General features: G+C 40.2%; 1 protein-coding gene across 2 annotated transcripts in view; it reads right to left on the reverse strand.

Annotated features, from left to right (window-relative positions):
* The window catches only part of ZNF407 (zinc finger protein 407), a 464,509-nt gene that overhangs the window by 431,528 nt on the left and 7,509 nt on the right, over nt 1-25,472 (reverse strand). The gene's annotated exons all lie outside the window — the stretch shown is intronic.

The following is a 25,472-nucleotide window of genomic DNA, read 5'->3' on the forward strand; positions in this document are numbered from 1 at the left end:
ATGATTTTTCTAAATATATTCCAATGAACAACACGTATAATCTCATTACATATCACCATTCACGCTCAAGCTCTTTTACCAATGAAAAGCCACTTCTAGTCCAGCTGTCAATCATTAATTTCCTCATCTAACAGTCATTTTATATTGTCTGAAGGTTAATGGCAAAGGGAAATGTCAGTGGTAGAGTAGAATTAATGGAGTAAATTTTGAGGAAAAAAAGAATTTTATTGAATAAAATGCCTTGAAATCAATAATATTGATTTTATTTTTCATTATGCTATTTAATTCAATTAAAACATATCATTTTCCATTTACTTTACACCACGATTGGAATTTTCAGCCAAATGCCACTTGATTCCATGTTAATAAAAAGGCATCAACATATCACAGTCTCGAGGCTAATGATAACTATTTTAAACTATTTTAGCTATTTTTTCCATAACATTGACAAATCAAATGAAGCCTATTGCTTTGACTCAGCTAAAATTAGGTAACAAAAATATACTTATAATGTAGGACACTGAAAGCATGAACAACAAGAGAAAAAAACAAGTAAACTGAACTTGATCAAAATTAAAAACTTCAAAAGACACTATGCTTCAAAGGCCACTATCAAGAAAGTGAAAACAGAGCCCACAGAATGGGAACACATTTTTGCAAATCAGATATCTGATAAGGGACTTGCATCTAGAATATATTTTAAAAACTGTTGTTACTCAATACTCAATTGTAAGATAAATCAATTTAAAATGAGTAAAGAATACAAAATACATTTCTTCATTGAAAATATACATAATACGCATATGAAAATATACTCTACATCAGTAGTCACTAACGAAATGCAAATCAAACCCACAAGGAGATACCACTTCAAACCCACTAAGATAGCTATACTCAAAAAATCAAGTAACAAATGTTGGCAAGAATGTGGAAAAACTGGAGCTCTCATAACACTACTAATGGGAATGTAAAATGGTGCAGCCACTTTGGAAAACAGTCTACCAGTTCTTTAAACAATTAAACATGGTGCTAGCATATAGTACAGTAATTCTACTCTGAGGTATACACACCCAAGAGAAACAAAAACATATATCCACCCAAAAACTTGTATACAAATGCTGATCGCAGTATTTATTCATAATAGCCAAAAGGTAGAAACAACCCAAATGTTTATCCATGGATGAATGAATCAAGAAAATATGGTATCTGCACAATGAAATATTATTCAGTCATAAAAAAGAATGAAGTATTGGCCAGCACAGTAGGTCTCGCCTATACTCCCAATGCTTTTGGAGGCCAGGGAGGGAGGATGGCTTGGGTCCAGTAGTTCGACACCAGCCTGGGCAACACAGCAAGACCCCAACTCTACAAAAATAAAAAATAATAAAATCAGTGCCAAGTGCCTGTGGTCCCAGCTCTGGAGCAGAAGCAGGAGGATTTCTTCAGCCCAGGAATTCAAGGCTGCATTGAGCTATGATCACACCACTGCACTCCAGCCTGGACGACACAGACAGAGACCTTGTCTCTGAAAATACAGTAAGTAAAAAGAAAATTAAAAATGAAGTACTAACATGCCACAATGTGGATGGCCCTTAGAAACATCATGCCAAGTGAAGATCGTGTACTATATGATTCCTTTTTACATGAAATGTCTAGAATAGAGAAATCTATACACACAGAAAAACAGCCCTTGGTTTCTTAGAGCTGCAGGCAGGCAGGCAGAATGGAGGATGAGAGCTAAAGGGAAAGAGGTTTCTTTTTGAGGTGATAACAATGTTTTAAAATGTACTCTGGTGAAAGTGGCACACATCCATGAATAGATTATAATACTAAAATCCACTGAACTGCAAATATCTCAATAAAGTTGTTTAAAAAATATAAATTGTCATATATTATCTATAACATAAAAATATTTGAAAAAGAGTAAAAAGATAAATATACCTAGTTTTATCGCACTTATAAGATATTCAACATTAGTCCAGATACATTCCTTCAGAACAGGTTCCAGAAAGTATAAATTCTATGAGTAGGTGTTTTAAGTGAATAAAACATCTCTGGTCAAATAAGTTTAGAAAACGCTAGTTTGTTAGCCAGCTGTGGTGGTGTGAACCTGTAGTCCCAGCTACTGAGTCTGAGGTAGGAAAATCACTTGAGCCTCAGAGTTTGGGCTGCAGTGAGCTACGACTGAATCACTGCACTCCAGCCTGGGCAACAGAGTGAGACTCCATCTCTAAAAAAAAAAAGAGAGAGAGAGAGAGAGAGAAAGAAGGACGGATGGAAGGAGGGAAGGAAGGAAGGGAGGGAGGGAGGGAAGGGAGGGAAGGAAGGAAGGAAAGAAGGAAGGCAGACAAGCTGAACAAACATTTCTTTACCACAGGATTTCTCAGTACACAAGAACTTCCCAACCTTATTTGATTACAGAACCCTTTGTTTATAAAGAATCAAGAGACCGGTGTTGCAAAGGATCCTTAGGAAATGCTCTTTTGGCTGGGCACAGTGGCTCACAGCTGTAATCCCAGCACTCTGGAAGGCCAAGGTGGGCAGATCACTTGAGCCTGGGAGTTGGAGACCAGCCTGGGCAACAGGGCGAAACCCTATCTCTAACCAAAAAAAAAGGAAAAAAAAAAAAAAAAAACAGAAATACTCTTTTCCATAAAGCATTGGTTTGCTATTCAACATCTGCAATTGAAGAGTAAAGGGAGGAAAGAAAGTACGAAAGAATCATGCACCCCATTTCAAAACCTTCACTTAGTGCCTACGGTATGCCAAGTATTCTTGCTTGTTGATGCTGGATATACAGCAAACACCACCCAAAATCTAAGTCCTGTGAGAGCTTACACTGTAAGAGGTGAGACGTCGAGACAATACATTGCTTAAAACAGATATATTGTCCAATCCAGGGCAGCTGCTTCTGGTCAAGATCAAGTCCCAGGGACTGGATTTACTCTCATGTTTGAAACTACTAAAAAAAAAAGTAAATAAAACCTACGAAGCAACAGTGCAAGACAGTCGACATCAGACACCAAAGGACAGTGATTCCTGAAACGAACACACTAGGTGAGCCCGGCTTACTGCCTGAGAAAGTACACAGGCCATAGCACAAGGAGGGGCATTATAAGTTGAGGATAAAACAAAGGAGAGGAGAAAAGTGGAGAGAAAAAGAGGCCCAGAGATCTGCAGAGGTGACCTCCCAGGAATCCCTATCGAGATACAGAGCCCTGCCCTCCTTCCAGCAAGATGCCTCATGCACCTTCACAGTTGGTCCCTGGTAACACCAACCCTCCCCCACGGCAACCACTGTTCAGAATTCTTCCACAATCATTTAGTTTTGCCTGCTCTAGTAAAACGGAACCATGCAATACGCCGTGCGGGGAGGGGGCTCTGGCCTCTTCGGCTCAGCCTGAGGCTTTTGCTGCATGTGTTAGAAGTGTGTTCCACTGCACTGCTGGGTTACAGGATACTCAACAGATACACCACAATTCTGCTGATATACATTAGGGCTGTTTCCTTTTGTTGCTATTACAAGAAAGCTGCTATGACTATTCTCAGTTCAACAAATATGTACTGAGCACCTACCAAATGAAAGGAACGGCAGTGCTACCAACGCACTCATGCACTGAGATCATATTCTGTGGGAGTCACGTGACATACACACCAGTGACTTCAATACAAGGCCATATATGATCATGTGCATAATACAGACTAAGATCTACAGCAGTATAGTTGAGCAAGAGTATTCATGTGTTTTTACAAACGTATTTTTTCTTTTGTGTAAATATCCAAGAGTGATACTGCTGGGTTACAGGGTACATGGACGTCCAACTTCATGAGAAACTGCCTGACTGATTTTCCAAGTGCCTGTACTGTTTTGCATTGCTAGCAGCTATGTATAAGAATTCTGTTTGACCCACACCCTTACCAACATTTGGTATCAGTCTTTTAAATTTTAGTCACTCTAGTGTGTATGGTTTTAATCTCCAAAGATGCCTAGTGATGGCACTGAATACTTTTTGATGTGCTTTGTTAGTCTTTTGGCTGTTTCTTAATTTGGTTGTTTTATTATTGAACTGCTTACGTATTCTGGATATAAATTCTTTGTTAGATATATGTTTAACAAACATTTTCTCCCTTTTCATTTGATTAATGGTGTCTTTGATAAACAGAAGTTTTAAATTCTGATGAAATCAATACTTTTTCTGTTATGGTTATTTATGTGTCTAGTTTATTTTCCGTCTCTCCGTGCCACACTGTAAAGGCATGATTTATTTTATCCAGTCATCTATCCCAAGAGCCTAGAACAGTTCCAAGCACTTGCAAGGCACTAGAATGAATGAATGCCTCATTGTGATATAAGAAATGTCTCATATCTTATCTAAGTATTTACAGGTGAAATAAAAAATGCCTGCAACAAACTTTAAAATAGTCCAGGAGAGGGAAGTGGTGAAGTTATGTGATAACGATCAAAGCTGAGTGACAAGCACATGGGGATTCATTATACTGTTCTATCAACTTTTGCATATGTCTATATCTATACAGACAGATACAATGTTTAAAAAACCTGTAACAGAAGTTCTGCTAAGTATTTTAATGCTTAGCCTAAAACAGCAGGAACTCCCTTTCAATGCCCAGTCTACACCTCTTCATCTGCAAACAATGCCGCAGCACACGACTGTCCCTTTTACTAGGCACCAGCAAGAGTTCCACCTTCCAAATACATAAAGGGAACACACAACACTACATTACTTACGGAAGACATACACACACACCACACACACACACACACACACACACACACACACATTTGCTTAGAGTGAACATTCTGTTGAGGGCATCTGACTCGTGTTTTTACAGACAAAAGAATGACAACTACATGAATGCTCAGAAGCAAAATAATTAGAGCCTTAATCTTCTAAATAATGCCTCCAAGAATTCTAAAACAAAAGGAAAAAAAGTTTCCACATTTGTTACTTCACAACTGAATTTCTAAATTAATGAAATAACTGAACACAACTGAATTTCTAAATTAATGAAATAACCCAACATCTCACTATATCCAGAAATAACAACAAACATTCAACAAATAAACACTGAAAGCCTACCACATGAAAGGAACTGTAGTGATACAAACGCACTCATGCATTGAGATAAGATTGTGTGGGGGCCACATGACATACGCACCAAGGACCTCAATACAAGGCCATACGTGATCATGTACACGATGCAAACTAAGATCTACAGCAGTATACGTGAGCAAGGAATCATATTCCCAAGTAGAGTATTTAACTCAGATAGCACAAATATCAATTGAGCCTAACCTTGAGGAAACTAAAACCGTTTGTCTTTTGTTGAGGGGGCAAGTGGGAATAGTTAAATATCTCAAGGAGAAGGCAGCGATCGGGCAAAGCCCTAAAACACAAACCACGAGCATGTAAGAAAGCTCTCAGCCATCCAGAGGACCACAGCACTGGCTTTCTACCATAGACTTAGAAAACTGGCAGCTGGTCGACCAGGTCCAGATCACAGAAGGCTCCATATTAAGAGCTGGATTTTATTCAGTGGTGCCAGTGGGGAGTCACTGAGACACAGTCCTGCTTTAGGAAGATTAATCTTTCAAGATGCAAGACATACTGAAGGCAGAGACAATCTAGAGGCAGAAAGAGCTCAGTGTAAGAGTTTCAGTAATACGGTCCAGAACTAGAATGACATCAGTAAGCAGGGGTGTGAAGTAGTTTAATAGGTATCTCAAAGCCATCTAGAAGGGATTCAGCAGGTGAGAAAGTTTATGCTGATGTAAAAATTGTTTTTAATTCACTGGGAACGGTTACTAGAACAAGTAGCGTATTACCAACGGAGCCGGAACGGGTCTTTGTTAAAGAAGAATTCAAAAATCATCCAATTGGGACAGTTTAAGGACTTACTGTTCTGAGGCAGATTTCATGTCATTCACTTAACAAACATGAACTGAAAGCTTACCATGAACCAGAAAGCCCCTCTGGTTCTCTCCGGAACACAGCGAAAACTGGTAGAGGACTCACTCCCAGCTCTCAGAGGAAGCCGTGATCTCCTTCCCTCTCAAAGTACCAGTGCTTGTAACCCAGTGGAGAAGTAGAATGAGCCTCAGAGTTCTTCCCATATTAAGGTTTCAAGATTGAGAAGACCTGGCAAGTATCTAGACTAAAATAATGGGATGTGTTATTAAACCCAGTCTTCTTAAAGCATTACATTTCCTCTTCAAATCATCATTTCCCACTGCACACACCTCTTCACTGCGCCACCAAGTTTCCCCAAGTATCCATCTTACCCAAACGCTCCAGCAGTTGTCCCTTGACTGCAAACATAAGTTCCTTGCAGCTTTATTATCTTCATTTTTACCTATAAATTATTAATTCACCCAGAAACTGTGACAAAACAAAGTCATGCTCAAACTGAAATCGTTCTCTGCCTATGATTTAAAAGAAAAAGAAATGTTTCAAGAAAGAAATTAAAATACTTTTTGAGAACAATAATGAAACAAATCAAGCGCAGCCTTCTGATGACACCTGCTGGCCGCTTCTCACAGGACGTTTCTTTCTGTGTATTAAGGAAGGCATTTCAGGAAGAATTTGAGAAACAATTATTTCAGTCAAATGAAACCATTTCATACTCTAGGATGGCATGCATGACATTTTTCCCTTTTCATCCTTTTGTTCCACTTTTCACTTATTTCAATCTCTCATTTCTCTCTATGCCTTTCTCCCTCCTAAGGAGTATGCATGAAGCGAGCCATAGCTCTCGCTGTGTAACCCTCATGTGCACACACCCAAAGTCACAGACGCACACGCGCACTCATACTCGCACTCACACGTGCAGTTTCCCACATGCACTCACTCTCAGGCACACTCACACTTGCACTCAAACACGCAGTCTCACACTCATGCACACACACGCACTCACATGCACACGCACTCACACACGCACTCACACACACACGCTCACATATTCACAGACATAGACACACACAGACTCACATTCACACATATACACACACACATGCTCACACATATACTCACACATTCACATTCACAGTGACACACAGACACAGACACATTCACACTGACATGCACTCCGATACACACGCACTCATACATCCATACAGATACACACACATCTGCACTCACATGCACTCATTCACATGCACATACACACGCACTCACACCAACACACACAGACTCACATTCACACTGACACATGCACTCAGATACACACACACTGACACAGATATACACACACACACACACGCATTCAGATACTGACATTCACACATTCGGACACTAAAACACTCAGACACGCACTCGTAGGCTGACACACATGCATTCGCACACCCACCCACACACACAGATACACACACTCTCACATGTACTCACACACATTCAGACACATTCACATATTCACACACACAATAACACAGACTCTCACACACAAACATGCATTCACAGACACACACTCACAGACACACAGCACTATGACGATGCCATAAAGAACCCATCCTCTCCCATCCCACCCCATCTCACCCTTTGCCCTTCCTAGATCCACCCAAATTCATCATGCAGGCAGTGTGACTTGTCACCAGGCCCACAGTAACTTCACTGACGGGTACGTGTGGCAGGGCAGGTATGCATACACATGCATGTATGAAAACACCTAGTGGTCTTGTTCTTTCTCTTTGGGGAGTCCAAAAAAAAGGACGAACCCCAAAAGTGACGACCGCCCTCCAGCAGAATTGGATTCCCTGCTCCTCACAGGGCAAGGCCGGACAGGCAGGGCTGCCCACAAGCCCCCCGCGAGCTGCAAGGGCAACAGCTGGGCAAGGTAAGAATCAATGGAAACTAGTGAGCCCCTTGCAGCTCTTTCTTCATCTATCACTTCAGCTGACTTCCTGTTGAAAATGTGTCTTGCCCTTATAGTATTACCTCATTTAATAAAGAGCCATCAAGTCCATGCTTAAAGTCAGCTTAGCATTAGTTGTAGTTACGAAACCCCATGTGCACAATCTGAGAGTAACTAAAGGGCGCTGTACTCCACCCTCTCCTCACCAGCCTCCTACCAGTAGAAGCATCCATTTATAACAGAGACCACAAAAATCAAGTATCTGATCCTACAAAGGAAAAAAGAAACACTCTTCCACGAAAAGGTTTACAACTGCAAGTTGTACAAACTCATCCACGAGAAAAGAGTATACAACACCCTAAAAAACCATTCACCAGGTAACACCGGAGGCAATTTTACCACGTGTAGATGTGTAATAGGGTCCGGCTTCCTCACAGGAGGATTAGCACATAAATACTGGGGTCCGGGAAACCCACCTCCTCAGTCCTGAGACCAGGCTACAGTGCATTCCTAACATACACGTTTGTAAAGCTGTTTATTTCCCTACCCAGCAAAATGCCTTCGGTGGTTTAAAATGAGTTCTTCTGACATTCCCTTTAAAGGGTGAAGCCCAATTCCTTTCCTCTTGAGCGTGGAGCTGTTTGTAAGGGACCGAAAATAATGGAAGTGAGGATGCTGCATGCTGGAGACGAAGTTGTAAGAGGCCCTGTGCTTCCTGCATGCCCTCCCCTAGGGTCACTCTGTCCAGCGCAAGCCAGTACCATGTCGCAAGGACATTTAAGCAGCTGTGGGGAGGCCCATGGGGGGAGGAAATGAGGCCTCCGACTCAGAGCCAGTGAGGAGCTGGGGGCTCCTGCCCACATCCAGAGGGGAGGGAGCCGTCCAGTCGCAGATCCTCCAGCCTCAGGGAAGCCTTCAGAGGACAGCAGCTCCCACAACATCCTACCTGCAGCCACAGGACAGACCCGGAACCAGAACACCCAGGCAAGCCCACTCTCAAATTCCTTACCCACAGACACTGAGAGATGATAGATGCTTATTGCTTTAAGCAACTATGCTTTGGCCAAATTTGTTATGTAGCAATAGGTTACTCCCAAGGAATTACCTATTGCTTGAGGGGATGAATACCCCATGTTACATGATGTAGTTATTACTCATTGCTTGCCTGTACCAAAACCTCTCATGTTCCCCATAAATATACACACCTGCTATGTACCCACAAAATTAAACATTAAAAAGTAATAATAAAGAGATATAGTAGAGTGAGTTTTAAATTTCGATTTGTATGGAAATGGAGAAATATCTTAACATTTCCTGAAAAATTGGCTCATTTTGGATGGAGGCATGTGTCCAACAGGCCCCTGGAATCTACGTAGCAAGGGGCCTGCCTTGGAGGTAACTAATCATGTGTTCCTTCCCAGCTTGGCTCAGACATTTCAACAGCCTACAATCCTCACAGCCACAGCCCCAGACCTACACAGTACAGATATGCAGAGTCACAGATCATCAGAGCCGAATGAGTCCCGATCCTCTGGCCACTTATGCTACACAAGGCTAGCACCTTCACCTGGCAGGAGGCCTTCAAGCTTAGGGGCCTCTGCTCATTGGACGTGGACCTCAGCAAGTCCCACCTCCAAAGTTTCCTGCATGCCACATGTAGGTGACCCTACAAAGAACTCTCTCCAGCCAGAGTCAAAGGGTACCTGGAAGGCAAACAGGCTAGAACTACGTGCTCCCATGCCCAAGTGGTCAGAGTATAGTAAAATTCTCACTCAATTCGGAATAGAGTATCGTTTCTATTCCAGAGGACGCACACGTTATATTTCAAACATCCAATTCAATGTTGCCTGCAAGTTATGAAAAGATTTCCTTAATGCTCAAAATGAGAGCTAAAACAATCACTAAAAATCCATCCTGACAGTGATCAAGCCATAGTGACCAAAACAGAATAGGGAGACCAGCATTCCTTTCATTATCAAAGATTTCCACCCAGCCAGCACCCTTCATGCAGATGTACCAAGAGCTTTATAAAACAACAAATCAAATTTGGCCTGCAAAATTAGCACAGTCATCTCACCTGGCAATTTCTTTTTTCAAAACCTTCCTATACTACAAGTACTATTTTCCAAATATATTAAATTGATCCAGTAATAAAATTAATTGTATGACAACCTTATATCAACCATCTCTGGCAAATATATCTTTTGTAGTCAGAGATGTTTACACAAAAAATACTAAAATGTAATATATCTCCATTCAAAAAATATTTTTAAAACCAATGCTTTGTTGGCCATTTCCATCTAATTGTTTGTTTTTTTTTTAATTATTGGGACAGAAAAAAAGGGGACAAGGGAAAGGAATGGCAATTCTATAAGTAGAACCTGAAAAAATTCAATGCCATTAAAGGCAGACACCTAGGATCGTTTGTATCTCATGCCATTTGAAAAAGGTTGTTTTATTATCAATGTAACTAATCACGATGAAACCATCTCGTACAACTAAAGACATTATAATGAATTTTCTTTACAGCTACAGAGAAATGGGATTTGCTGTTTCACATCAAATAGAACAGGCTGTATAAATTCTTCTTCCTATTTATTGTAAAATATAATTTCATCTATAAAATCAGTCATGAAATATTAAAACTGAAACAACAGAATTTATATCCTTTACTTAATTTAGTTTAAACGGTCTATTCACTAAAAAAGGTGGGGGGAGGTGACACGTGATAGAGCCCCTCCTTTCTCATTAAGTGTTTCCATTAGACCCTTTATTTTCAAGAATTTATAAAGCGGTCATAAAAAAGGCATTCCAAGATAAAAGTTAGTATATGTTCCTTAAATTTTCCTTTCATCTTTTTCAAAAGGCAAGAGGATAAAGCATATAACACATGAATGTCAAGGAAAGCAAAGAGGATTAGGAATATAAAATTAAAGAAACATATAATAAATTTACAGTGAAAATGTTGAACACTTTTGAAAAAGAACATTAAGCTTCAGTAAGCAGGCCACAGCTTTCATTCCAATTGTACCAACAATAAGCTGGAGGACCCAGGGCAACTCACAAAACTTGGCCGAGCCTCGGTTTCCTTCTTTGTACAGCGAGAAAGAGGGACTAAGATTCCTCAATTCAATGCGAAAATATCTTTCCAATATTAAGGAGTTGTTGAACACTCAAAAAGTAGAAAAAAGTACCTTAATAATGGATTTGGGTTTTGTTCCAGGAAATACAGGGAAAAACAGTATTTCCAAAATGTAAATCTGGGGAAAATAAACCACTGTTCTTGCTTATATTCACCAGGTCCATGAGAAGAGATGAAACACAATGGCTAATCAAAGAACTGCAGGGGATGAAAGACAAAAACTACTCAATTTGGACAAAATCCGAAAAACAGTGTAATTCTAAATGTCAATAAGCTAACATATGATATAAAACTATCAAGCCTCAAGACATATGGAACATAAATTATTAGGTATCAAGGATCTGAGTTTTAAGTATATCTAGAAAAGAGAAAAACTTTAGTATTATATTTTTTAATGGATATAGTTCTATCCAAGTCCATTTGTATAATAAGGTTAATAGTTTTTTTCCTCTGCATGGTGAAATTGTAGGTAATCTTTTCCTCCTCTTCTTGGCACTTTTCTATACTTTCCAAAATATATTACTTTGCGGGGAAGAGGTGACTGAATGGGAAGCTTTAAAAATGTCTCTGCACATTATTGAAGCAATGGAGAATGATGACTACCTCATTTTTTGTTTTTTAAAAAAAGCCAGCCCTTAGATGGAAATACATTTATGATCGAGGTCCTCAGACTAAACTCAGAATCAGAACTCCACAAATGAACGTCACAAGGTGATTTGTTTTAAGAGTCAGAGATGCTTGGGATCCAATTTTGGTCAAACACTCATGTACATCAAGAAAGTTACCTGTGGTTCGCTGGACCTCACATTCAATACTGAAGAATGGGGAACTGGGAAGTTGCAGAAAGGACGGCCAGTTAACAAGGAGCACATCTGACACGGAGAACGTGGTCTTTAGGACTATTCCCCACTAAAAGCCTACTGGGAGTCTCAAGAAATGGCTGATTCCAGGGCTGGGGCAAGGTTGGCACAAGGTAAGCTTGAAGCATCTCACGGCAGAAAGTAGGGAAATGCTTTAAAGAAAAAAAAAAAAAAAAAAGGTTGCACAAAGACACAGGAGCCAGCTTCTTGAAGGGGCTTCCCACTGGCCAAATCTGGGACAGCTGGAGCACCCAGATAACGAGGTCCCATTAAACCATTACAAGTAGGAATGAGTAAGCCCACTTCAATGACTGAATGATAGACAAGCAGATGGAGAGATGGATGGAGAGAGGAGTGGTGAGAGAGAAGCAAAGGGATGGCTCTGTTTATAGAAGGCTGAGGGGCAACTGGCAAATATGGAGGGAGTGCTGGACATATACAGAAAAGCATATTGGCAAAGACTGCATCAAGCAAGAATCATCAAGGGATGCTAAATCTAAGGGGGACGTTTAGATTTGGAGCCAAATGTCTGCACGGTGTTAAAGCATCTCCCCATAACCTCCTTATTAGTTACAAGGGAAAAACAATCTTAATAACCGTCCAGTGGATACACTGGCAATACCTTGCCTGCATGATCAAAATCAACATCCTCAATGAAGAGCAGATGGACACAGTGTGTCTCCAGACATGACCCCGAGAAGGGCATGACATCACCTGTGCATTACTGCAGCCAACAAAACCTCCAACTAATGAAGAGAAAACAACAGACAATACAAAATGAGGAATGCATTGTTTAAAGAAGGAAGAAAAAAGGTGGAGAGGACTGCACTCTTCAAAAATGTCATGAAAGGCTTTATAAAAGCATATAAAGAAAGACTTCATACAAAAGTATTCCTGATTAAAGAAGGCTAATGATATATGAATTTCAGTGCCTGTTCTCAGACTGGACCCTGTGCTGGCAGGAGGAAAATGCTACTGAGGACATTTTAGGCCAACTGACAAAAAGCACCAATGCAAATTTATGAAACTGAAAAGAGCACCACAGTCACATAAGAGAAAAATCCCTATTCTTAGACAATATAGACTGAGTGTTTATGGGTAAAGGGTCGCAATGCATTTAAATGACTCTCAATGGTTCAGGAAAAAAAGTAAAGCGTGTGTACGTGTGTGGATATGGATGTACATGGTGCATGGACAAGGATGTACGTGGTGCGTGGACACGGATGTACGTGGTGCGTGGACACGGATGTACGTGGTGCGTGGACACAGATGTACGTGGTGCGTGGACACGGATGTACGTGGTGCGTGGATACGGATGTATGTGGTGAGTGGATATGGATGTACGTGGTGCATGGATATGGATTTATGTGGTGGGCAACAGAGTGTGGACATGAGTGAGCAAGAGTGAGAGGAAACAACAAAGCAAATGGGGAAGCATAACAACAGATGACTCAGGATGAAGGTTATACAGGTGTCCTACAAACATTTTCTAGTTTTGTTTGCGGATTTTTAAATCAATTTCAAATCACTTCCAAATAAAAAGTGAAAAAACAACAACAATCAGAATGAGGGTAGGGGTGAAGGGAGTGGGCCGGTTTTGTACATATGACTTACAAAGACCTCTACGACATCTCTAGAAACTGTCAGAAGGGTCAAAAGAATACAAACCTCCCTAAAAACGACAAAGGTTTTCTTAGACCTGACAAAACCTTTACTACACTTAACAGTTCTTAGTCCCCATGAAGACTTCCAGGAATCCAAAAAGCTTTATCTTCAACTGAAGGCTTTACTGAAAATCATACCCTTCCTAGTACAGCTAGGTCTCTGTACTAAGAAGTTTCAAACTCCTTTGCCACTGGAATCTTTCTGTCAATTCCTGTTCACTGTGGTGCCCACACCAGTCTTAAAATAGAGTCCTGGGTGACACTAATACAAACAGAATGTCACATATGAAAGGACTGCATGGGGTTTTTTCCCATTACTGGCAAAATTGGTTAACATATGCTGAATTCAACAGTAACAATCATCCATCGATGAAAGATAACTGTTCCTCCTGTCCCATTAAAATGTGAACAATTAAAACTATAATAGGGGCTGGGTTTGGTGGCGCACGCCTGTACTCCCAGCTACTAGGGAGGCTGAGGCAGGAGAATCACTTGAACCCAGGAGGTGGAGGCTGCAGTGAGCCAAGATCACGCCATTGCACTCCAGCCTGGGCAAAAAGAACGAAACTCCGTCTTTAAAAAAAAAAAAAACCACAGTCCTTTCCCCATTGCTGGCACCCTTTCACAGATGGCACCACAAGTCTTCAATTACTTATTTTCACACATGCACAGTGGCCCCCTTCAGACTATGTGACTAAGCAAACATTGCAGTCTAATAAAATGTCTAATACAGTCCTAACTCCGTAATATTACTCTTCTACATTAGGAAGAACACGTAACAGAAATGTTATATGTGGAGAAGGAAAACTGCAGAATATGAATTATCTTCAAATCCATAATCTGCCATTTCTTTTAGATTTGGATACAGTGGCTAGAACCAACCCAACAAGAATGTAATGCCCTCACTTACAACTGCCATAATATGTTAACTTTAAAACAGCTCAAACATGATAAAAGTTTTCTTTAAAATGGAGTCTCGCTCTGTCGCCAGGCTGGAGTCTCAGCTCACTGCAACCTCTGCCTCCCGGGTTCAAGCAATTCTCCTGTCTCAGCCTCCCGAGCAGCTGGGACTACAGGCGCCCGCCACCACACGCAGTTAATTTTTGTATTTTTAGTAGAGACAGGGTTTCACCATGTTGGCCAGGATGGTCTCAATCTCTTGACCTCGTGATCTGCCCATCTCGGCCTCCCAAAGTGCTGGGATCACAGGCGTGAGCCACCGTGCCTGGCCTTTGATAAAAGTTTTTATCTCATTCTTGAAAAGGCACCTTGAAGCCCTGTCTTTGAGCTTTCTCATTCCCTGCATCCAGCTGACAGAAGAAAGTAAGCATGGAAGAGGTGGCTGGCTCATTGCTTCTTAAAGGCCTTCATGCTGAAGTGGTATCTATCACTTCCACTCGTATCTGCTGAGCTGCAAGGGAGTCTGCAAAACATAACCTGGAATTGCACAAAGGGAAGAAATGAAGTGGGTGGATAGCTAGCCATCTCTGCCACACATCACTCCAAAAATGATCATGTTGCTTGTCATTCTGCCATTCATGAAGGCTTTTAGCCTTCAAAAGACTTACGAAAACCTTTTTCTCAGAAATGCAACTGGAAAAGCATTCCTTGTGCTATTACTTTCACATTTATAAAACAAGAGAATTACAGACAGTACCAATCATTTATAAATCTAGCTAATTACCAAAAATATGAAATCTCTAGGTCTTACCCATGAAAGATTCTGATTAAGAAGTTTGGGATAGAGACAAAAAAATCTGTACTTTTAAAGAGTTCCCTGGATGATTCTGATGAGCCAGATTTGGGAACCACTGGACTAAAATCTCTCCTAACTCTTAAAAAAAAAAAAAAAAAAAAAAAATCCACTGAATGCATATTTACCAGACACAGTACTGAGGTGAAGAAAACGAGAGGGTGGGAAGTGATAAGTTCCCACATGCACTGTACGTAATCCGCTATCACACAGAGACTCCAAACACATTGACCTCCATCATAATTTGCCACATAAAATTATTCTGAATGCCACTTTCAGCAAACATAGCTCTGACCTACCACCTTGAAATCCCAGGGTGTTACAGTGAAATACAGTAAAACACCGCCCATATTGAAAACCAGATTTTATACCCTGAAGATTCTTAATAAAAATTATTTCATCTCCCTTTTGGAAACTGTAATTTCTACTTACTTTTCTTTCTAAGCTATTTTTAAAAGTACATTACTACCTTAGTAGTAACCATTGAATTATAATGGTTTTAAAATTATATTTTAAATTAACATGCACTCCTATAACTGCTATTCCTCATTTTATAATTGATCCAATAATCATATATCAAATTCTGATCCATAATTCACGACCAGCAGAAACCATAAGTGAATTACACACTTCCAAAGAAAAAGTCTGTTGTTTGTTCTAGGTTTAAAACACAAAGTTTCCATTATATTCAAAAACTGTAAAGCATGCTGGGCTTTGGTTACATTTGATGATTAGACTGGCATTACTCCAACTATGTTAAACAACTCTATTAGGTTTCTTATTACCTTGTTTTTCTTTAAAACAATTAAGTGTGTTTGTTTAATGGGGAAAAAGAGCGCAGTATTTATAAAAGGGAAAATTAAAGGGAAGTACGAACACCACACACACCGAAAAGCACTGAGAATTAAAATTTAGATTTGCTAAATTTAGCAAAATTTAACTGAAACTAGAGGAGCTAAAGTGCCTCAAATCTGTTTAAGAAACCTATGTTCTATATTTCCCCAGAAGGATCTCCTACAAGTACTACATGTGTTTGAAATGCAGGCATCCTTGCCACAGAAGGAGTCTCATGGGCTGTCAACTTCTTAGAGAGGTGCCGATTCTACTAGAAAGTATGACATTACATAACTACAAATGCTTGCAGTTCTCATGGTTTAGACAATTTCAGCACCCAACATCAAAGAAAAACAGTAGTGCTGTTTGGCTCCACAGGACAGGTAATGTGACTTCCAGAGTCATCTTTTTATTTTTCCTATACTTGTTAATTTCAAGGAGTGACTATAACATGATGGCTTAAGATAAGGTTTACAGTAGAAGCAACATTGATTTAAGAAAAAGTCCCATAATATAAGATAAATGACAAAAGAAAACAAAGTTATAAAAGGTTAGAAAAAATAGGCAAATGTTGATTCTCCAAATGTGTCCCCCCTTTTTAGCAAGAAATTGCCTAGGCAAAGAAGTATGATCTTGTGGGAGGATACTACTACTTTCTAATGGACTGAAAGATGCACTCCTTAGAAGTCACTTAGACTCAATATTCAAGAACTAAAATCAAAAGGTGATCAATTACTTTTTATGCTTTAGAGGCTAATCTCTTAGAATGATAAAGTCACACACGCTAGTTTAAAAAAAAAAACCTACTAAGATTTTTTTTAAAAAGGAAGTAAGTAACCTTTACCAGTCTTCTTCCACACTCCCATTTCTGCCTTGATGTTTGTTTTCTTCCCTCTGGCTCTCTCAGACATACTATTTTTGCCTATGCTTGTCTTCTTCCTCTGCCCCCTGCATGGCAGTGATTCAGAGTCAGACTCCCTTCTGTGCCTGATCTCTCTGTGCCCATGGGCAAGGTGCCTCTTCTGCAAAGCAAGGATAACACTTTTAATAACGCCTACCCCACAGAGTCACTGAAAGATGCAATCTTCATTTATTTAACAGCATATAAACTCGGCATGTCACGTGCTCATATCAGTGCCTGGAACACAGTAGGTGCTCAGTAAGTATTAACAATGATCATCGAATCCAGTCTTCTTTTTCGTATCTCTACTCCTGAAGGTCTTTAAGGAGGCCAGCTGAAGAGTTAAGTTCTATCACATTCCTCCAGGAACCTATCTCTTCACCTCCATCACATCCTTTTCATATAAACAGAAAAGTCCCGACATAGATAAGTATGCAAAATAAAAAATCGTAAATGTTTGTTTTTGAAATATTCGGTAAATACAAAAAACTTTTAATATGTGTAAAGGTGTTACACAAAAATATTACAAAATCCTGAGCGCGGACAATAGTTTAAGAAAAACAAATCATCTCTGATAATTTGTCCCTCTGTGTTATTATCACCTTCCTTCTTATACAGTTATCCACTGACTTGAGTCTTGCATGTATCATTTACCCGCTTTTCTTTATTACTTTATCATATCCATATTTCCAACAATCTACAATTTTGTTTTTGCATGTTTCTAAACTTTAAAAAAAAAAAAAGGGAAAAAACTGTGCATTATTCTACAAGTAGCTTTTTTTCCCCTTGAGATTATGTTCCAGCTGTGTACTATCCTTGGTGATGAACGCAGCTAACATTCACTCAATCTCACTACTGCACAGGACTTCACTATGGGAATATGATACAATGCAGGCATCTGTTCTCCTCTGATGGACACTGCTCCCAGTCTTTCCTTTTACAAAGAGCGTGACTGTGAGCATCCTTGCACATGTCTCCAGGCACTCATGTGCATGAGTTTCTCTAGAGTAACAGTTTTCACATTTCAGCATCACATTCCCTACAGGGCTTGACAGTCAGAAACCTGGCCCATCCTCAAAGCTGCTGATTCCGTAGGTCCACAGCAGAGGCCCCAGATCTGCATTTCAAACAGGTTCCCAAATGATGCTGCGAAACAATTCAGAAACCACTGCTCCAAGATAAAGATTGAGTGGAATTAATGGGCCAAAGGATACATGTATCTCAACTTTACTAGATACTCTCAAAGGCAGCCTATCACTTCCACCAGCTGTATATAAGCATTCCAGTTGTTTCCTGTCCTCCCAACAATATTGTCAGACTTTTTACGTTGTTGCCAACCTAATGGGTAAGAAACTATACACCATTTTGGTCCTAATTTGCATTTCCCTAATTATGAACAAAGTTGAGCATTTTTGCATTCAAGTTTCCTCTTCTGTGAAATGCCTACTTAGGTCATTTGTCCCCTTTTCTGTTGTTCTTACTGATTTGTAGTCACCCTGCTGGATACTATCCTCTTATTACTAATATGTGCTGAGTATTTCTATTCTCCCTATGACCTGTCTGTTCACTTTCTTGATGGTTTTTCTTAATAAACAAAAGCTATCAATATTAATGTTGTCAAACATACTGATCTTTTCCTTTATGGTCTGCACCCTCTGAGATCTTTTTAAGACCCTCTTTCCTATACCAGAGTCATACAACTACTGTCCTGGATTACCTTCTAAAAGTTTCATAGTTTTGCCTTCTATATTTAAGCCTTTAATTGACATGCAGTTGATTTTTGTGAGTAATGTAAATTAAAAACATACCCCACCCTCAGGAAGTTTCCTGTTTGGTAAGCACCACATGTAAGTTTAGGGAGGATATAAAAAGTGATGGAATATTCATTGGGTGTTAACCATTACTTCACTGAGGCTTATTCTGATCTCTCATTGAGACAGAAAATTGGAAAATTTCACATGAACATTTGGAAGATTATTTGTGAACTGTAGTCAGACTGTGATCCCCACTTACTACACTCCAGGAAGAAACCCTAAAAATGTCCCAAAACAGGCCGGGCCCAGAGGCTCACACCTGTAATATCAGCACTTTGGGAGGCCAAGGCGGGCGGATCACCTGAGGTCAGGGGTTCAAGACAGTCTGGCCAACACGGTGAAACCCCACCTCTACTAAAAAATGCAGAAATCAGCCAGGCATGGTGGTGGGCGCCTTAATCCCAGCTGCTTGGGAGGCTGAGGCAGGAGAAGCATTTGAGCCCGGGAGGCGGAGGTTGCAGTGAGCTGAGATCAAGCCATTGCACTCAAGCCTGGGGAACAAGAGCGAGACTTCTCTCAAACAAAACAAAACAAAACAAAACAAAACAAAACAAAAAGTCCCAAAATATTTAAGTCTTATTCTAAAAAAGAGTTAAGCATTGGGAAAGTACAGGAAAACGAACATCCTCAAATGGTACTGGCTGGGTAATTAATTACCTATGTGGAGGGTAATCTGCTTGCGCATGCATGCACGCACGAGACAGCAAGAGGGAGAGAGGAACTGTGTGTTTCAGGATGTTCACCATGAACTGTAGAGAAAAACTGGAAACAACCTGGTATCCAACCATGGGGAATGGTTAAAAGTAAAGCTAATGTGGCAATCCATCTACTTGAATGCTGTTAGATTACACGGCTCCACATTCATGTGAAAAGATTTCACAAAATTCTGGTAACTCGCAAAAGCAGCCAACAAAACGCACGTATAAGTATTTATTTATTCATCAAATATTTATGAGTGCCTTGCATGTTGCAGGTCCCAAGCAAGTCACTGGAAAACAAAGAGAGACTTGTTCCCTGCCTCCAAGAAGCTTACAAGCCTGTGAAGGATACATCCAATGTGTTTCTTCCAATATGCTCCAGTTGGGGCAATAAAGGCACATGTGTTTTGAGCATAGAGACAATTTATATTACATGCATACATAATATATACAGCAATGTCATCCACATGATCTACAAAGAAAACATACCGAAGCTTGTGGATTTGTCACGTATTTCTCGTGTCATGGTTTTCATCTCTGTCATAAATCATGCTGCTATAAAGACACATGCACACGTATGTTTATTGCGGCACTATTCACAATAGCAAAGTCTTGGAATCAACCCAAATGTCCATCTGTGACAGACTGGATTAAGAAAATGTGGCACATATACACCATGGAATATTATGCAGCCATAAGAAAGGATGAGTTTGCGTCCTTTGTAGGGACATGGATGCAGCTGGAAACCATCATTCTTAGCAAACTATCACAAGAACAGAAAACCAAACACCGCATGTTCTCACTCATAGGTGGGAACTGAACAATGACATCACTTGGACTCGGGAAGGGGAACATCACACATCGGGGCCTATCATGGGCGGGGGGGGGGAGGGATTGCATTGGGAGTTATACCTGATATAAATGACGAATTGATGGGTGCTGACGAGTTGATGGGTGCAGCACACCAACATGGCACAAGTATACATATGTAACAAACCTGCACGTTATGCACATGTACCCTAGAACCTAAAGTATAATAATAAAAAAAAATAAAAATAAAAAAAAAAAAGAAAACATACCTACCCAGTTCTATGAACCACCAAATGGATAAGCCACAGGATACTTAGAGCAACCACCCTGTGATGAACTGAAACACAGTCATGCACGACCTAGTGATGTTTTGGTCAACAATGAACCACATACACGATGATGGTTCCGTATTATTACAATGGAGCTGAAACATTCCTATTGCCCAGTGACATCATTTAGCTGTTGTAATGTCTTAGTACAACACATTTCTTACGTGTTTGTGGTGATGCTGGTGAAAGCAAACCTACTACCCTGCCAGTTATATAAAAGTGTAATCTCCTAGGCCTTTGCATCCACTCACCACTCACTCACTGACCCACCCAGAGCAACTTCCAGTCCCACAAGCTCCATCACGGTAAGTGCTCTAAAACAAGTACACCATTTTCTTATCTTTTATACTATATTTTTACTGTACCTTTTCTATGTTTGGATAGATTTAGACATACAAAGTACTTACCATTGAGTTACCATTGCCTACAGCGTTCAGTACAGTAACATGCTATATGGGTTTGCAGCCCAGGCGCGGTAGACCACACCATATAGCCCAGCTGTGTGGTAGGCGGCACCATCTAGGTTTGTATACTCTGCGATGTTCACACAACAATGAAATCACCGAGTGAGGCATTTCTCCAGAATGTATCCCCCCTGCACAGGTAGGGAAATCATTCACTGGAAGACAAATGTGAGACAGAGCACAGAACCACAGCAAAAGAACTGGACAGCTTCCTCGGCTGCCAATTCAATACTGATTGATTGATGGATACCAGCAAATGCATGTCCTTCCAAGAGCCTAAACCTTTACCTCTCTCCTGCTATGTTTGGTTCTAACAAATAATAACAAACCTCCTCAAGATACGAAATACCTCACAGCTAAGGTCAAACTCAAAAGATTTTGATATTATGTTCATTTGTTTCAAACTTTTTGCACCAAAATCAAAAATATTGAGTCCTTAATTACAAAGAAAAAATGTTTAATCTCACAGTACAAAAACCTGACACATCATCACCTCAACCAAGAGATCAAAGTTCACGTTCACCAGAAGACATATCTACGTCACATACCTACTGATATGATGCACTGAGAAGGGCATGACTTCACCCCTGTGCTATTCCCACCAAAAATGCCTAAACCTCAATTTAATTAAGAAAGACCATCAGACAAATCCAAACTGAGGGGCATTCTACAAAATAACTGGCCAGTATTCTTCAAAAGTATCAAAGTCATGAAAGACAAAGCAATCTGAAAGAACTGGCCAGGCACGGTGGCTTACATCTGCAATCCCAGCACTTTGAGAGGCCAAGGCAGGCGATCACTTGAGGTCAGGAGTTCAAGACCCGCCTGACCAATATGGAGAAACCGCGTATCTACCAAAAACACAAAAATCAGCTGGATGTGGTGGTGCACGCCTGTAATCCCAGCTACTCAGGAGGCTGAGGCAGAAGAATCGCTTGAACCAGGAGGCGGAAATTGCAGTGAGCCGAGATAAGCCACTGCACTCCAGGACTCTGTTTCCAAAAAAAAAAAAAAAAGAAAGAAAAGAAAAGAAAAGAAATCTAAAAGAACCATCACTTTCACAGACAGGAGAGACCAAGGAGACATAACAAAATATAATGTGGAATATAATGTGGAATACTGGGTTGGATCCTGCACCAGAAAAAAAGGGTATGAATGGAACCATTGGTTAAATTCAAATAAATGTTTTAGATTAATTGTTATCAATTGCCTGGTTTCAATAATTGTATTATGGATACAGGAGAACAACAGGGGATGCCGGCCAAAAGGTACATACACAGGAACTTTCTATTTTTGCAATTTTTTTCTAAAATTATTTCAAAGTAGAAAGTTTTAAAAAGTCATTTCAGATAAAGATAAAAAGACAAAAGGGAGGGATTCTTCATTGACTCTAACATAAAAATATGCTATCTCTAACTTTTGTGCTAAAAATGTTTAATAACTACAAATAAGGATTAAGCTGGAATAAGTAAATTACAATTGTTCAGGAAAAGCCTGTGATTGGGATACTCTAGAGAACAGAGGAACTCTCTAGGGCACTGAAGTCTCTCCAGATAAATGACCTATGTTATTTCCCCTTTACTCTTTTAATCCATTTCAACTCATTTATTTGTCACCTACTATGGGCATGTAAGCGTGCTAGGGCCTGATGAGATTTTTATATATAAGAAGGGATATTTAAGTACACAAAATAACAGAGAAAAGTACAGAGTAACAAAATCAGAACTACTTGTTCAGTCCTATACACCAGCAATCAACCTGGACACTCTTTCACAGAGAATGTTGCTAAGACTGGGCCTCAAAGTGCAAACTCAGCCCCGTCAATGGCTAGTGGTCCTCACAAACAGAATTAGCTCCAAATTTATGACTGAAAACACCACAATGACTCTGTGAGAAATACTCCATTTCTATTTTTTTCCCCATCTAATCACTATGAGCATTTCTTTTTTCTAACATAAAATTAAAAACTAGATTCTCTGAGTACTAGGGAAAAGGTTAGTCTGGTATAAACCTGGGAAGGTTTACTTAATCTCCTCTTACAAGCGGCCTGAGAGATCAAAGCCACATCAGGTGATGCTGAGGCTGGAGAAGTGTGGTCTCAGGTGGCAGCTGCAAAGTCGCCCGAGGAACTTGTCAGAAATGCAGATTCTTGAGCCCCAGCCCTAGCCTGCCAAATCAGTTTCCAGTTGATGCCCAAACCCTCTCTGAATTACACCTGATATATCTAAGATTATTTCTTCTATTTTAAATAAAATTGCATTTACTTTGCTTTAGCTAACGCCATCTAAACTCTAATTCTACTGTTTATTTAATTCTATTTAATTATTTAATTCCTATTTAATTCTATATCAAGTCTACTTTGAAATAATTCCAAAAATTCCAAGAAAACTGACACTCAAATGTCTCCTCAGGTGTGCTGACATAGTACACCCCACCACAGTTCAGCACTGTGCTCTGTGTCATCACATAAAGAGTATGTGTGATGAGATCACAAGAAATAAAACAAGAATGAAAAACAAAGAATTTTTACATGTATAGATCTAGGCCGGGCACAGTGGCTCACACTTGTAATCCCAGCACTTTGGGAGGTTGAGGCAGGAGAAACTGCTTGAGTCCAGGAGTTCGAGATCAGCCTGGGCAACACAGCAAGACCCCATATGTACTCAAAATATATTTAAAATACATTTTTAAAAATATATATAAACTCGGCATCTCCATTATTTCATAAGAAACTGGTTCTTTCCAGGTTTTCCTCATAACAGTTCTTAAAAGCACCTTTCCAGATAGAATTCAGCATCACATACACGATGAGCTTCAACCTGAAACTCATTACAAATCAATTACTGTATTTTTTTTTCACATAGCAGATTTCCAAATTTCATTTTTAAGATCCCCATTTAGCTATTAAATACAAAAATGATCTCCTGGAAGTTTTTCATCTGTTTCCTTAAGCTGCTCTCCATTTATTTACTGGAAAAGCTGCTCATGTCCACACCAGGCCCAGGCCCAGGCCCAGGCCCTAGCCCTGGCCCAGGCCCCAGCCCCGGCCCAGGCCGGCCACCAGTGATCCCTGACAATCTGAAGGGTTAGGGCGCTTTGGCGTGAAACCATGGCCTCTTTCCTCACCAAATGTTAACAGAAACATATTATTCTGCAGGGAACTTCATCGGGCTTAGGAAGTCAGGAAAAGCTCTGAGGAAGAACCCAAGGACTGCAGTCTCCACCCACGGTCCAGGAACCAGAATCTCCTTGCTCGTCACACTAGTCCAACAGCAACATACACAGATGCGGGCTGGGTTTTTGCTGGTTTGGCTGGTTAATGACGTACCTTTCTAGTACACCAATGTGTGCCCCACAATTATATCTTATTGGATTCATAATAAAGCTTATTTTTTAAGTTTAAAAAAAAATGTGGTTTTCATAGAAATCCTATAAGAAGTTATATAATTCCCTACTTTCTTAACATGTATATAGAATATAATTTCATGTTTTCTTGATGATGCAGGGTAATCAACTGCTATGCTGGGCAGAAAACCTTTACTGTTATGTATGAGGAAACAAACTTCCTATGGTTTTTTAATTTTTTAATTTTTTTTTTTTTTCAAACTCCCTAGTATGCTATGTGCTTAATTCATGGCATGTGCAGTACGGTTCTGACCGCTGTTGGCTAACAGTTATAACAGAGTGAGCGCTGGCTTTGTCAGCTCCTGGAGGAAGACTTACCCACATTCTCCCAATCAGCACTCACACAAACGCTGCAAGATAACACGCATTTCACAGTGAAGCTACTGAGGCGCAGAGAGATGGTCTCCCAGAGACTTACCTGAAGTCACACAGCCAGGAGCTGCAGACAGCGGATCCAAAGCCCATACTTCCCAGTCCTTATAAGATGAGGAAATGGTCAGACTGGAGACCTCACTAAGTAACTGGGGGTGAAGGAGGTGCTCTTCAAGACTGAAGTCACTGCTGGAATGTCTCTTACCCTAGAAATGGCCCTGGGAAGGCAGACTCCAAATATCAGAGAATGCGCTCCATTTCTTTCTTGGTGTGGCGAACAGTGAGTGAAAAGGTTAACAAAACCCTTTCCCTGATACATGAAAATTAGACTGTTAGTTAAACCATCTGGCTCTGTTCCCTCTGGTAACCTAATAAGGGTAAGAATGTCAACTATGCCACTAAGCAAAATCGCTTATTGTAAGAATGGCCCAACTGGTAAACTCCACCTAGACTTTGAGGAACTATTCATGAACTATAAATATCATGGTTTGGGTGTCCTGGGGATGCAAGGACTCATAAATGGTGAGTGTCCCACAAATGAATAAAATGTAGTATATACC

The sequence above is a fragment of the Piliocolobus tephrosceles genome, chromosome 18 (genome assembly GCF_002776525.5).
Source record: "Piliocolobus tephrosceles isolate RC106 chromosome 18, ASM277652v3, whole genome shotgun sequence".
Classification (NCBI taxonomy): domain Eukaryota; kingdom Metazoa; phylum Chordata; class Mammalia; order Primates; family Cercopithecidae; genus Piliocolobus; species Piliocolobus tephrosceles.